The sequence below is a fragment of the Acartia tonsa genome, chromosome 9 (genome assembly GCF_053477335.1).
Source record: "Acartia tonsa isolate MP-2025a chromosome 9, ASM5347733v1, whole genome shotgun sequence".
NCBI classification, from domain to species: Eukaryota; Metazoa; Arthropoda; class Copepoda; order Calanoida; family Acartiidae; genus Acartia; species Acartia tonsa.
The window spans coordinates 46,135,500-46,151,000 of NC_137268.1; positions in this window are offsets into that span (position 1 = coordinate 46,135,500).

The window sequence follows — 15,501 nt, forward strand, 5'->3', positions numbered from 1 at the left end:
AATTTCTCCCTCTTCATACATTACACATAGGTAAGATAAAGAACAAAATTTAACAAAAAAATTTCATCAAAATAAGAGGTCATTATTTTATCGGTTTATATTTTTTTCTTTTAATTCTTTATGTTTATTTACTTTTAGATAGTTCCCATTCAGTTTTGTAAGCAATTATAATATCAATTTAAAAATGTGGCAATTAAAACTAATGCCATATAGTCTGTGGGAAAAGGAGACATTAGACAATCAATAACACCGGTAAGTTTTCAAACATGTTTTCTTATTCATGGGATCAATATCTTTGGGTACTCTTGTGGAATCTTAATTGATCAAACTTTTACACCAATGATTTTAATCTACAGAAGTGGTAAATTTGGTTCTCTTCATTGTAGACGTGCATCAATTTTTCCTCCATTACGATCCCTAATAATAGTCGACAAATATCATCAAACTATTCTTTCTTTTTTTTTGCACATGAACAGACCAAACAGACCATAGTGTGTCTTTTGATCCTTGATCAAAACAAATTAAACTTTTAGTATGACTCACAATTCAAATTAAAACAAGGACAATTAAATACATTTCTCTGTCTGACAAGTGTTATTTTAGAGGTCAGAGATCTTAAGGGATAAGACAATGACCGAGATTTGAATGTGAATCCCCAATTATGATACACAAATTTACCATCTTCTGCAGATTACAATTAGTGGTTAAAACTTCTGGACACTTTACTTGATGAACCAACCAATCAAAACTCAATAAAAGTCCCCAAAGTTGTAGAGGCAACGAATAAGAAAACGTTTTATAAAACTTTTGGGACTATTGTAAAAATGAGCCAAATGTCCCCTTCCTCCCTAGCTGTTTAAGAGTGTAGTAAATCATAGCTGAAAAATGTACTCTAGACGATCATCGAACATCTTAAAATTATTATAGAGTCATTACAAAGCTTTCCTGAAAAAAAACCTACCATACATAAAATATATTTGAATTTAGTGAAAAAAACCAGCTACTCAAAAAAAATCTAATATTTTTAGTTTTTTTTCAGACATCTTTTAAGCTATTATGACCATCAACCTTCAAAAACCCAGAAATTCAACTCAAGCTGTTTTAATGTTTATAGTGACAGAATAAGAACTGATCCTACTTAGAGAAGAAAGGATGCTAGACATACATCAAGAAGTACAGAGTAGAATTGCTGTATCCAAAACAAAGAAATGGCGTAAAAATGAAGAAAATACAAACAATATTTAAATTGTATTCTGGATTAACTATTTTTAACATTATTTAAAAAACATTGATCAAACTTTAATTACTAGAACTTTTGATTTGATTTACTTTATTTCCTTACCAAGAAGCATTCAAACAAAGTACCCAAAGTTTTATCAAAACTTTTTACTCATTATTTGCCTTTAAGAACATTTGTTTAAGAATCTGTTAAATTTAATTTGATGGGTTCCTTCAGATTTTCAATTTGATAGTTTGGTTCAGATTTTATCAATAATTATAAAGAGAAGTAATTTTGTTTATCATTATTGGGGATGTAAATCAATCTCATTTGTCTTAATCATAACTTTTAAAAACATTTTATATGTTAAATTAATTCATATTTGTTATTTATTTAATCTTTACAATTTCTTTCATTGAATACAATAATTCTAGTTTCAAAACAAAGAATTTGGTTAAATTATATTCATTAATAATTAAAATCTAATTATATTCGACATAAATATACAATTAAACCAAGTTTGAAAATTTAATATTTAAAACAAAGCATTTTATTTGTTTTAAATTTCAATATTACAAAATTATATCTCAATTTTAAGAAGGCAAAGGTCAGGGTAGGTTTTAGGCTATTTTCCTGACATATTCATACTTCTTTAGAGGCTAAGAGCGCAGCATCTAATATAGCCTATAAGGTAATGAAAATTAAAAATTATATTAGGTATTTTTAAATTGTTTCAGAAAAAGGATTATTTTAGTACACCGACAAACCTCCTACTACGACAAACGTCCTAAACCTCAAATGCGACAAACGTCCTAATGCGACGAACCTCCTAATGCGACATCTCCTAAGTAAAACGTCCTAAAATTTTCCAAAAATTATTAAATAAAAAAAATCTTCCAAAATTTTAGGATAAAATCCACCACTGTTAAAAATGGCGATAATACACTCGGAACTCATTCAATGTTGAATTTTATTTCTTGAATAACTTTGTACACATAAAGAAATTAAAAAATCTGTCTGACAGTTTTCCCAAAGTCTGTGTTGGCTATCAAACAGCATGGTTTCGATCCCGATACATCCTTGCAATACAAAATTCGACCTTTATTTTTTTTAATTTTTAACAAAAATTTTCAATTAATTTCAAACATTTTTACCCAAATTTTGAAAGATTTAATTTTTAAAAAACTTTTAGGAGGTTTTACTTCAGAGATGTCGAATTATCGTTTAGGACGTTTGTCGCATTAGAACGTTTGTCGCATTAGGACGTTTGTCGCATTAGGACGTTTGTCGTAGTAGGACGTTTGTCGGTGTACCATTATTTTTTCATGTTTACCGAATTTTTGAATAATGCTTTTTGAGTACCTCTTACCTCTTTCATTACATGAGGTGGCAAATGTTTAAGATAATATCGCCATTCCCCCTGCCCCCCTCTTAATCTAGACCAAGTACTTTGCACGCCAATGCTGCTAATGTTGTTATACTTGTTTTTTAAAAGCGAAGCTTTTCTATAATTAGGATCGGTCCGTCCGTCCGTCCGTCCGTAACGGATAGCCTTTTTCGTTAATTTAGGCATGTTAGAATTGTCCTATCGATTTCAAATTTTGCATGGTGATTCCTTTAGCAGTTAGATACGATTTTAAAAGCGTAGCAACTCTATAATCATTACCAAAATGTCCGTACGTCCATTTTAAACATGATGATTTTTTTACTTTTTTAACATCAAATTTTTATGTGATCTAATTATCCGATTGATCTGATTTTTGGTATATTGATTCCTGGGACAACAAAGTAAAATGTAATAAACAAAGCAACTATAAAATCAAGTCCTAAAAATGTAAGTATGTCCATAAACATTATCCTGTATCAAGCAGTTTTTTAACAAATTTACTCACAATTTTGCTTTGACTCTTATACATTTATATTAGGATTATTCAGTTCTGAAACTATACAAGTGTTAACGTCCGTTTGTCCTACCGTTTCAGTGCTTCGCTTTTATGGATGTTGTCATTCTTGTTTCTAAACATTTATGAGTGTTGAAATGAAAAGTATTAAAAATTCATAGCATGTTTTTAAGTGCAATTTTAGTTATTCATTATGTTCGTTTATTTTAGCAGATATTTGATAACAAAAAATATCTTTAGCCAATTTTTTCTAATATAAAGATTATATTTTAAATAAACTAATGAATGTTATTCCTTTAATTTGATGGCCAATCAAAGAAACATCTTTGGATTTTATTTTGTTAATAGAAAACACAACATGGTTTTGGAAAGTAATAAGAGCTACCCAGACGTCAAAGGGTAGGGGTAAAGAAGTGTTTACCCCCCTCAAACTTTGAAAGCCCTCATTTTACCCGCTCTTAAAACTTTAAGATGCTTTAGATTACACCCTTAAACATTTTTTAAAAACCACATTTTACTCCCTCAAAATATAAAGCTTGGACATCCCTGATGAGCTAGCGATAGAATGAAAAATTTTTAGCAATAAGTCTTTAAATATGCATAAAGAAAGGTATCTTTTGTTTTATCTTTTAATTTATCATATTTTATTTACATTTATTGGCTTTATGAATTTTATGCTGTTTTATATAAATTTCGCATATTTGTAAAATTTAAAAATGCACAAAATGTTAATTTAATTTTTAAACTTTTGAATAAGTCAGAATTATAAATGAAATGGCACTATTTATAACAATAAAAATTGTTTTTATTTTTGTAAATTAAAATGGTTCTTTTTTGGACTCTTACAGAATTAAGGTTGCCGCACAGTTTTAATTATATTTATTGGTTAAGTTAACTAACTATGCCCACTTGTTTCTTTCTATAAATATTTTTTTTAAAGACAAATACAGTGTGTTTTTTTTTATGAGAACTTTTTTGAAAGCAATTTTACCCCACTTATAGTTATCAGAATTTAATTATTAATGGCTTATTTTCTTCGTTTTTTATAACCATTTTTAAATAATCAAAGAAATATTTCAGTTTTTATTTAAAAAGTAGAGTAAAATAAAAAATTCAAAACCTAGGTGTCAACATCTAAAAATGGTTTTAGCGCATTTTTCTCATGCTCAAATCTTCTACCCTTTGCAAGAATGGCTGGAAAACGCTTCAAAGTTGAGATACAGAGTTAAAAATTGATACAGATATTTTTAGGGACATGTACTAGAACATATTTAAGTTGGAAGGCCATATCTCAACCAGGGAGGAAGTACTGGCCCCCCAAAGTCGACTACTGAAAATCCAATTTTTTTCTTGCAAAGGAGAGAAGATTTAAGCTTAAGAAAAATGCGCTAAAACCTTTTTTAGATGTTGACACCTAAGTTTTGAATTTTTGATTTTTCTGTACTTTTTAAATAAAAACTGAAATGTTTTTTAATGTTCTAAAAATGGTTATAAAAAACGAAGAAAATAAGCCGTTAATAATTAAATTCTGATAACTATAAGTGGGGTAAAATTGCTTTCAAAAAAGTTCTCATAAAAAAACACACTGTATTTATTACGTGATTCATCAGAAAAGTTTTTTTTTATATTTACACCACTCGTTTAAGCATAAAAAAGATCTAGATGTACGGATCCTAATATAATATTTTATCAAATTGTACTATAAACATACTCAATGCATAAAAAAAATTAACTGTATTTGACTCTACAATTAAAGATGTAGAATATTTTACATACATAAATATTCATAATTGAAAAGTTATTAGAAGATTTTTTAAAGAAAATTTTCTTTGGTTGATTCTTAATGATAATCTTAAAACTCTTATATGTAAATAATGCTTAATTTGAATATACATAGATATGGCAGGTATTTATATGTGTGTATTAGTAATGTATGTACCATAGAATAATATAAATAGATTAAGGGGTATTCCACTTGTGCTGTTTTCAACCCATATATTGTTTCATTAGGTTCTAATCAGGGATCTATAGGGATAAGACAGTGGTCGATGAATTGATCTACATCCCCAATGATGATAGTCGTTAAAACGTTTATACACTCAATCTAATAACCCATCAATCAAAATTTTAATAAAAGTCCTCACAGTTGTGAAGCCAACGAGTAAGAAAATGTTGTTTTAAAACTTTGGAGACTAGTGTACTAAACAGCCAAATGTCCCCTCCCTCTCTGGTTTTGAGAGCTTCAATTTGAAAAATTTATCTAATTACAAGATAAACAAGGATGGCAACATCCATAAAAGCGAAGCTCTGAAACGATATGACAGACGAACATTAACTTTTGTTGAGTGTCAGAACTGAATATACAAAATATGAAAATAAAATGGTTTGACAAAATTATACGTAAATTTGTTGCAAAACTTCTTAAATACAGAATTCTGTTTAAGGACATACTGATATTTTTATTACTTGATTATAGAGATGCTTCGCTCATAATATTGTACCTTCTTGTAATAGGAATCAGTAATAAAAAATTCAAATCGATCGGATGATTTTATCACATGATTTTATCACAACAAATCAACATGTTTAAAATGGACGTACGGACATTCTGGTAATGATTATAGAGTTGCTACGCTTTCTAAGTCGTACCTATCTACTACAGGAATCACCATGCAAAGTTTGAAATCGCTAGGACAATTTTAACATGCCTAAATTAACGAATAAAAGCTAACTATCTCGGAAGGACGGACGGACGGACCGACCCTAATTATAGAAAAGCTTCGCTTTTAAAAAGCTACCTGTCTAACCATCTATTCTTAAGTTATCCTAGCTAAGAATGTACATATTTGTATTTATTTAAATATGTATTTGTAAGTATGTGTTAGTGTGTGTGTGTATGTTCGTACAATGCTTAAAATTGTTTTAATTTTAGAAAGAATCATTGATTGGCAGTTAGTTCGTTCCTTGTCTCTAAACGCTTCCCGGAAAACCGTAGAGAAATCTCTAAAGCAGTTTACAAGATCTGCTGGACATACATACATTAAATACAAACTTGCGGAAGGAGATCAGTAAAATAGCTCAAAACCATTACAAGAACCTAAATCTATAATTGAACTAGCAAAAAAAAACCAGAGGACCTATGTGAAGCTTCCCTTAAGTAGAGAACCCAATCGGTTCAGTAGTTATTGAAATCTTAAGCTAAACAAATATCTATAATACAAAGTAGAATGATGTCTGTCCGTCCATCTGTCTGTCCGTTTGTCCCTTAAGATCTCGGTAACCACTGAACCGATCGGATTTAACTCTTCAGGGAATATACCTACTGGTCCTGTGGTGTTTTTAGGCTATATTCTTGGGGGGTGGGACACCCACAACCCCACAAAAAAAACCAAAAAATCCCTCCCCCCCCCCCCATTTTTTTTGTTTATGGGGAAGTTAGTTCACATAAAACATAAAAAAAGCCCCTAGAGGCTAGGGGCGAAACCGCTAGTTACTTTATTTAATACGGTATTACTAGTGTTAGATTTCAAAATTGCTGTTTAAATAATTTGCTTGATTGTGTTGACATGTGGGTACTGCCAAGCCCATGTAGAAGAGGAAACTCAATATGTCATGCCTATTGTCCATTTTAACACAACAGTCAAACGTTGGGTTGGCCAATAACTATAGAATTCTTATACGGGGCAATATAATGTGTATAATATATTTTTTCGTATTTATTCGAATCCGGTGGATAGGAACCGGTTCTCATCCATACGAAAAAACTATGTCTAGCATCGTATTATATCCAGCTTTCTACGAATATAGAAATGTACAATCATAAGATCAAAACCAGTTTTTTTAGCCGGTGCCTTCGGCACCCCGGGGCTCAAAAAACTAGTTTTAATCTCATAATTGTACTTTCTATATCCGCGGAAAGCCATTTATAATACGATGCGAGAAATAACTATTATTGGATTTTTTACAGCACATGCCTGCGAGACTGTTCACTCTTGTTTTGACAATATCAATGGAAACATTCTCTCAACATTTAAATGATTTGGTGATTCCAACAGAAGTCACATAGCCTCATATCCATAGTCATAGCTTTAATAAGATTTAAAGAGAAGAATGGAAACGGGATGGGGAGGGGGGAGAATCTTCTTCAATGGATATAGGTACCTGTGAATTTAATACAAAACAACCAATTTTTATATTAAAAAGGACAAAAAATGAGCTAAAGAAAGACTGATATATTCTTAAAGAATATTAGTAAACTTATAAAAGTAGTCTATAAATCTAAAGATTATAGATTCTTTTAAAAGCAATGCTTTTCAATAAATACGACATTTAGGACTTTTTATTTAAGAACGTCTAATCATTAGAAGTTTTAGAACAAATTTTATATTATAATCTTTTGCTGTTTTAAAAGAAGATTATGGAATTAAAGAAATAGAGAGAAAACAGCCAAAAGTAGAGAGAGAAAGAAGGAGAGAGAAATAGAGAGAGGGAGAGTTAGTTCAGGTGTTGGCAAAGGGCCTCTTATATCCAAAATTAAGAAATGAATAAATATTGTGAAAATAAATCTTTAGAGTTAATAAAAAGCTTTTTTTGGCTGCAGAACACCAATAATGATTTGATCAGTCTCCTCAGTGACTAATCTGCGGCCACAACAAAAACTTTAAATGTACTGCTTTTAAGATTCTTATAAATAAAATTTATTTTATTAACTACTTATTAACTAGAAGACACTCACTTCTTAATGTTATTGGTGCTTGATTTAAAATCCCCCAAAATAATTAGAAAAAAATACATGTGAGCGTCAGAAACTATTTTCTCGTATTCATTTGAATCCGGTGGACAGGAACCGGTTCTCAGCAATACGAAAAAACTATGTCTAGCATCGAATTATATCCAGTTTTCTACGAATATAGAAATGTACAATCATAAGATTAAAACTAGTTTTTTTAGCCCCGAGGTGCCGGATAGCCGTTTATAATACGATGCGAGAAATAACTATTCCAGTATGGCTTCGAAACCCATTGATAACCGCTGTATTAGAACCGGTTTACAGTCATACTGAAAAATCATGTATAGCGTCGTATTACAGACAATTGTCCATGAATATCAAAATAATAATCATAAAATTAATACCAGTTTTGTTTACCCGAGACTTCGTCCCCTCGGAGCAAACAAGACTGGTTAATATCTAATATTTTTTCATTTTGATATCCGTGGAAAGCTGTCTGTTATACTATGAGATGAATAACTATTCCTTAAATATTGAAAATAAGCATGATGATTGTTTGATCAACTAAACATTTTTCAACCTTAAAGTTAAAAATATTTCTTTCTCATGCATTAAATTTGATTTTCTAAAAAGAATTACATTTAATTTTTGCTTCAAACTAAAAGTCCTTTAAAAATTAGCTCAACTAATTTTACTGCAAAACAATAACTTTTACTTATAATGTTTTTGTAAAACTGCTCATTGACAAAGAATAAAACATTGTTACAAGCAATAGTTTTAGCGATTCCCATAAAGATTAGTTTTTTTTTCAATATTTTTCAATGTTTAATCAATAAATATTAAATGTTTTCAAAAACATTGAGTACAAAAAATCTTCGAACTGAAAAAACATCGAGAAAAAATCTTCCAGCGAAAACATCTAAAATGTAATTTTACTTTATTGTATTAGTGTGGTAAGTTGAAGCGTTTCAACCTACCGTCGCGAGTTCGATTCAAACGAGCCCCTAGCCTTAAAGATCCTACTAATAAATAACTACAAGGAGTTACTGAGTAAAGGATATATTTTGAACTGATTCATTACAAAAGATATCTATAATACAAAGTAGAACGAAGTCTGTCTGTCCGTCTGTCTGTCCGTATGTCCGTCTGTCTGTCCGTCTGAAGCTTAAGATCTCAGTAACCACTGAACCGATTGGGCTCTACTCTTCAGGGAATATACCTACTGGTCCTGTGATGGTTTTAAGCTATTTTTTGGGGGGGTGGGACACCCCCAACCCCCCCAAAAAATGAAAAATACCCCCCCCCCCCCAAAAAAAAATTTTTTTTTACTTTTTCTTATAAAATCTAAAATACGAAAAATTAGGTTGATCAAACCTCTTGGGGCAAAGCCCCTAGAGGCTAGGGGCGAAGCCGCTAGTACAGGTTTATATAGCAAATAGAAGTATAATAATAGATGATGAGGGGTAGCTGGTGATGGGTTCCTTTGAGCTGGGGGGCTGTGTCCACAGGCGCAAAGGTAGGAGGGAAGGCTACCTCCTTGGGGTAGGCAGGTGATGGCAGAGAAAGGGGAAGGTCCGGCGGCGGCAAGGGGGATGTAGACATCCCCTGGCAAGGCAGGTGACTGGGGCTTGGGGTTGTAGAGGGGCCGTGCCCCTCCCACTATCAGAGATGTCCAATTTGACCACTGCTTGTGATATGTCGGCAAGGCCCCGGAGGGGCAGGGTGAAATGGTGATAATAGGATTAACGTTGGGTTGTAATTTGATAAGCCGCGGCATAGCAACTCTATGAAAGGCTTGTCCGTATACTGCCGTCTTACCACATCCTCCCCTTCAAGGGCTGCGGGACCATCGGGACATCAGGCCTTGAACCGTGGGGGACGGCAGATTCTCCCTGGGGCACAGCGCAGTGTAGGACAGCTCGGGCTACACAGGCCCCTTCGGAAAACTCGTTGCTCAGTCTGACTGTGGTTGGATATCAGCATGGTCAACTCCCGGTTGGCTCCCAGCTGAGGGTTGGCGACGGTCAGGCCTTGACGCTGGAAGTTAGGCCTTGTCTGGAGAACTATCTCTGTCTTGGCTGGCAGCTGGACACGGCGACCCAGGCTCACTCTAGAGGCTCCTAGAGGAGGGACAACGATGGTAGTAGGCGCGTAGAACTCCATGGGGGCGCCTGTCTTGTCCAGGTTGCTTTGCCTCTTGGCTCCTACACGGATGGGGATGGCTGTCATCTGAAGGGGGCACATCGCTTCCGCTTCGTCCTCGGGGGCCACTACTTCCACCTCAGTGGCTGCTTCTCGTCCTGGGGACTCGCTGTTGGCTGGCAGAGGCTCCATGTCGGCATCTGGGTTCCATATTGCGTCAGTGGGTAGTGCCGGAGGAACTGTTCCCAGTTCTGCAGGTTGGCTGGTCAGGTTCTCTTCTTCTCCTCCAGGGTGGTTGGTCCGGTCCTCAGGTATCTCAAACTCTAGTTCGTCTGTGGGATTACATATAGCGCCAGTTGGCGGTGCAGGCGCAGGTCCCGACTGCTCTCCTCCTCCTGTAGGGTTGCTGGTCAGACTCCTGTCCACAGCTGGCAGTGGCAGGACAGTGACCTTGGCTGGTTGGTACAGGGGCAGTTTGGCGGCCACCTTGTCTCCCCTAGGGTTGTCGTGGACAGGGGCAGGTAGGAGAATGGCAGTTAGATCTTCAGTGTAGGGGTAGGCCAGTTCTCTGTGTCGGGGATCAGCGCCGGTCTGGAGGTCCGGCGGGGATCTGGCCGGAATCTGGGCAGACAGCTCCCCAGTCCCTGCTGTGAGGAGACTAGAGGTATCGCATCCTGAGCTCTCTCCCCTAGCCGGGAGATGATCTGGCACTCTGTCTCCCTCTGGGCTAGGACAAGGTCTTTGGCCGTTGGACTCGTTACTGGGTGCATCTCCTCTCTCTCCCCAGGCGGCTTCTTCCAGTTTGCTGGAGGTGGCTGATGTCGGTATTCCTGGTTCCCACACATTCTCAGCTGGAGGCGTAGGTTGTGGAAGGTCTCCCCTGGCTGGCAAGTTCTTCTTGGCTGGCCTTGGACAGGGGTGTCTGGCTAGAGGTGACCCCTCGTTGGCAGTCAAGGGTAGACTTTGTGAATCCTTCCCAGGAACAGGCAGGTTGGTTGCTACTGGGTCTGTGCAGAGGCAGGTGGCCAGTGGTCTCACAGGGGCCTCTAGGCCTCTTGGGGAGGGTGTGCTGCTATCCCCTTGCACCTCTGACCCAGTCCACAGCTGGGGGTGGTGGCTTCAGCTAAAGTCTCCTTCGGTTCATCTGGCTGGGGCCCCAGCGTCCCAGCGGGGTCTCCGACTTCCGGCAGAGCCCCATTGGCTGGTTTCCTGGGGGCAATGGTGGTCACTTCTTCCCTTGGCTCGTACGGTAGGTCTGGTCTCTCCGTGGCGTCAACGTTCGTTGCCCTTCTCTTCTCCTTGGTGGTGACATGGGTCAGGGCAGGTTGAGATGCTGCGATGGCGGGCAGCTGCTTGGGGCCGGCCTGGTGCTCAACCTCTGGTGGCCTCTGGCCCGTCCTGGGGGTCTGGTACCTCTCTTGTAGGCAACCAATTCTCTGGCATGGGTTCGAACCCCTGAGCCTTGGTCAGGGGATCTTCTGGGTCTCTGTGATGGCACCGGATATGGCAACGGGCTGGATGCCTGGACTCTCCTACGCTGCCATATACCTCCGCTGCTGTACTCAATCGCTGACTTTCCAATCTGAGTGAACATTTGTAAGAATATTGAGAGTTGTAGGGGTAAGAGCCAGGTACAACCACTCAACATTAACAATACGATGACCGGCAGCCAGGCGGTGGTCATTGATGCCAGGTGGTTGAGGGTCCCAAGCTGGCCATCCCTGACTTCTTGCTGCACGGTGGGACGTCTCGTTTGCCCAAGGCTGGCGATAAGCTGGGCCAGGTGACCAGGTAGTGGCAGGTCCGAGTGAACGGACATGGTTGCAACGGGGCCTCCAGGGGCAACCCTACCGTACGGGGTTGATGTTACAGGTAGCTTCCCCGGCGGGCAGTCCTGAGGCTTGTGGTAGGGGTCCTCCCCAGGCCTTGATCCTGTGGGGGTCTGGACTCTCCTCACCGCCATATAGAGCTCGCTTAGTTCGCCAAGTACCTGGAGGGGCTGCCCCCTTTCATTGGCAGTGATGATACACGTACGTGTTGGAATCAGTAGCCTCTGCACGCCCATTGCGTGCATGAGGGACTCGGAAATTACTGCAGACCCGGGCATACGGTTGCCGGGATCTATCATTGCGTTGACCTGCACGTGCTGGGCAGGGTCGTGAGTGGGGAACCGCACCCTGATGTGGAAGGGTAATTCCTGGCCACTAGACAGGGGGTTCTTGCATTCCGCTGGCGTCGGGCGGAATTTTCTCGGCGGCCGGGCCGCAGCTATGATGCCCTCTCTTACCATGGTGGGGGGCACAGAGCTCTAGAAGCTGATTCTTGAAGTGGTGGCAGCAGGGAATGCCCGTCCTGCAAGCGACGGTAGGTTGTGTCCTGGGCTGGTTCCAGCGACACAGTTGGGTTTTAGAAGCAGCAGCGGCAGGGAATACCCGTCCTGCTAGCGCTGGTGGTTCGTATCTGGAGTGGTGGCGGCAGGGAATGTCCCGTCCTGCAGCGCCGCGGGTTCGAATCCAGGTAGTGGCGGCAGGGAATGTCCCGTCCTGCAGCGCCGTGGGTTCGAATTTGGCCGGCTTCGGCCAGTCAGTGGGCATGTTTCAGCCAGTCAGTGGGCATGTTTCAGCCGTCTAACACACGATTCTCCGTTAGAATTCGCCGCTCTCCGCGGTTCTCCGTTAGATTTCGCTGCTCTCCGCAGCTCTGGAGGCTCGCCTGGTCTCGTAGATTCTCGGTGGGGGAAGACCAGTTACGCAGCACTCTATCTCATGGGTCTGGCCTACTCATGCCCTGGGGCTTGTTCCCAGCTGCACGTGCCAAGTTAGAACCTGCTCTAATCGTATGGGCTAACACTTCCAATCACCGCGGCAGTGCCCCTATCGCAGCTACCCAGCGGTGTGGCAAATGTTGTACTAAGTGGTGTACAATTCCCCAGTAATTGCGGAAAAGTACTTGGACAACACTCCCAACACTGCGGTATCACCCCAATCGTGACTACCCAACAGTGTGGCAAATGATGGACACCTCTGTGATGCAATACTTATGCTCCTTCCTAAGCACAGTTGTTACACCCCGCAGAGGGTGCCCCACACTTCCGACAATGCATTCATGTGCTCCTTCCCAAGCGTAATCGCAAAACATTGCGGCAAATGTGGTCGTTTCTATTCAAGACTCCCCTCTAGGTTGTTTCTCGCAGGAGGCGACTGCAACTATGCTAGCATTCTCCCTGCTTTTAGGAGTGTCGGCTAGTGTAACTGCTCAGGAACGAGGCTTTCAGCTACAGTTGCGTCTGGACCTTTAGTCCGTTGATACTCGCAGGAGGCGACTACAACTATGCTAGCATTCTCCAAGCTTTTAGGAGTGTCAGCTAGTGTAACTGCTCGGGGACGAGGCTTTCAGCTACAGTTGTGTCTAGACCTTTGGTCCTTTGAGCCCTAGAATCAGGTTGTCAGACACTTATCAAACCCGCAAAATTTGCGGAAGTGCCCCATTAGTGGGTCCTACCTTTGCTGGCCTAGACGATAAGGCGTTCAGCAAGCGTAGGATGAATCCGCAAAGCGGCTTAGACGGTCACTAAGGGTGCCGTGTGGTGCGTTCAGCATGCAAAAATTTACCCGCAGTAGGTAAAAATACCTACGTGTAGCGTTCAAAAATGATAAAAAGTGGCCTAAAAAGGCCGTTTCTCGGGTCAGTTGGCTTCTTGACTTCTTGTTGGATGTCAGTTGACTGTCCCCTTACTTGCAAAAGGGTCCAATCTCTCGGCCAGGAGTGCTTCTAAGGTTGTCAGTTGACTGTCCCCTTACTTGCAAAAGGGTCCAATCCCTCTGCCAGAGGTAGAATCGGCTAGTTTTAGCAGGGCTCGATTGAAACACGCTGACACCAAGTTGTGGTAAGTTGAAGCGTTTCAACCTACCGTCGCGAGTTTGATTCAAACGAGCCCCTAGCCTTAAAGATCCTACAAATAAATAACTACAAGGAGTTACTGAGTAAAGGATATATTTTGAACTGATTCATTACAAAAGATATACAGGTTTATATAGCAAATAGAAGTATAATAATAGATGATGAGGGGTAGCTGGTGATGGGTTCCTTTGAGCTGGGGGGCTGTGTCCACAGGCGCAAAGGTAGGAGGGAAGGCTACCTCCTTGGGGTAGGCAGGTGATGGCAGAGAAAGGAGAAGGTCCGGCGGCAGCAAGGGGGATGTAGACATCCCCTGGCAAGGCAGGTGACTGGGGCTTGGGGTTGTAGAGGGGCCGTGCCCCTCCCACTATCAGAGATGTCCAATTTGACCGCTGCTTGTGATATGTCGGCAAGGCACCGGAGGGGCAGGGTGAAATGGTGATAATAGGATTAACGTTGGGTTGTAATTTGATAAGCCGCGGCATAGCAACTCTATGAAAGGCTTGTCCGTATACTGCCGTCTTACCACATTAGCATAAACTTTTTCTTTCCATGAACTTAGCTTAGTAAAAATAATGGAAACTTAAGAAGTATTAAAGCTTAAAAAATAAAATCATTAAATTTCTAGTCATTTAAAACTTAGGATGTTTAATGTTTATGTTTATTCGTTTTGATATTTATAAAGGATTTTTTCTTTTGCTATTCAAATTAAAAATTTTAATCTATAGAAGGTGTAATTTTGTTTTGATTTGGGATGTATATAAGTTTCACTGTGATATCCCTTTAAAAACCTAATTCAACAGTCACTTAACTGCTCTATTACTAGGGTTGTCCGTTCGTTTTCTTAAAGTAAGTAATGCCTTAACGTTCTAAATAATGCCCTTTTTTCTATTAATGATCAATTCAAGCATTATACCTTTTAAATTTGCAAAATTATCCTATTATATAAAATAACATAGAGTGATCAACAGAGTTTAATTCATTATAAGTCCAATACACAGTGTTTCATGTTAAAAACAATCTTCAGTTGGTTATAAATAAAAAGACATGATGCTTTAATGCTAAATTATATAAAATAGTAAGGTTTTTTTTGTCTAATGCTTAAGATCGCGCAAATAGCTGGTACTTAAATATGCTATATCAACATAAATTTCCTTGTTTTCACTAAGATAGAAAATCGAATGATGAGTGGATTAGATTGATAGATAGAAAAAAAATCACAAATGAACAAAGAGAATGCAAATTGACAAAAATTAAAGACCAAAATTCAAGGTTTTTCAAGAACAAGTTGGTCCATTGTCATTTCTGAGATCTTTAAAGGGACTAAGGTTTATTATATCTAAATACAATATCCATCGTCAATATCATTTTGTCCTGATTAATATAAACATTTTCTACCAAAATATTGATTAACTTTGCATCATCCTAACGCTATTTCATTAAATTGTAAATTCTAAAAATGCCAAAAATTATCACAAAAATTTAGTGTTAGTTATATAGTATCTACCCTACTCAAATAAAATAAGGACAAAAAGGCAGAAATTCTGTTTTTGGTCATATTTCATTGAAAAGAGTTACCTAAAAAATATTTGCAAATCCTAAAATGTTGTCAA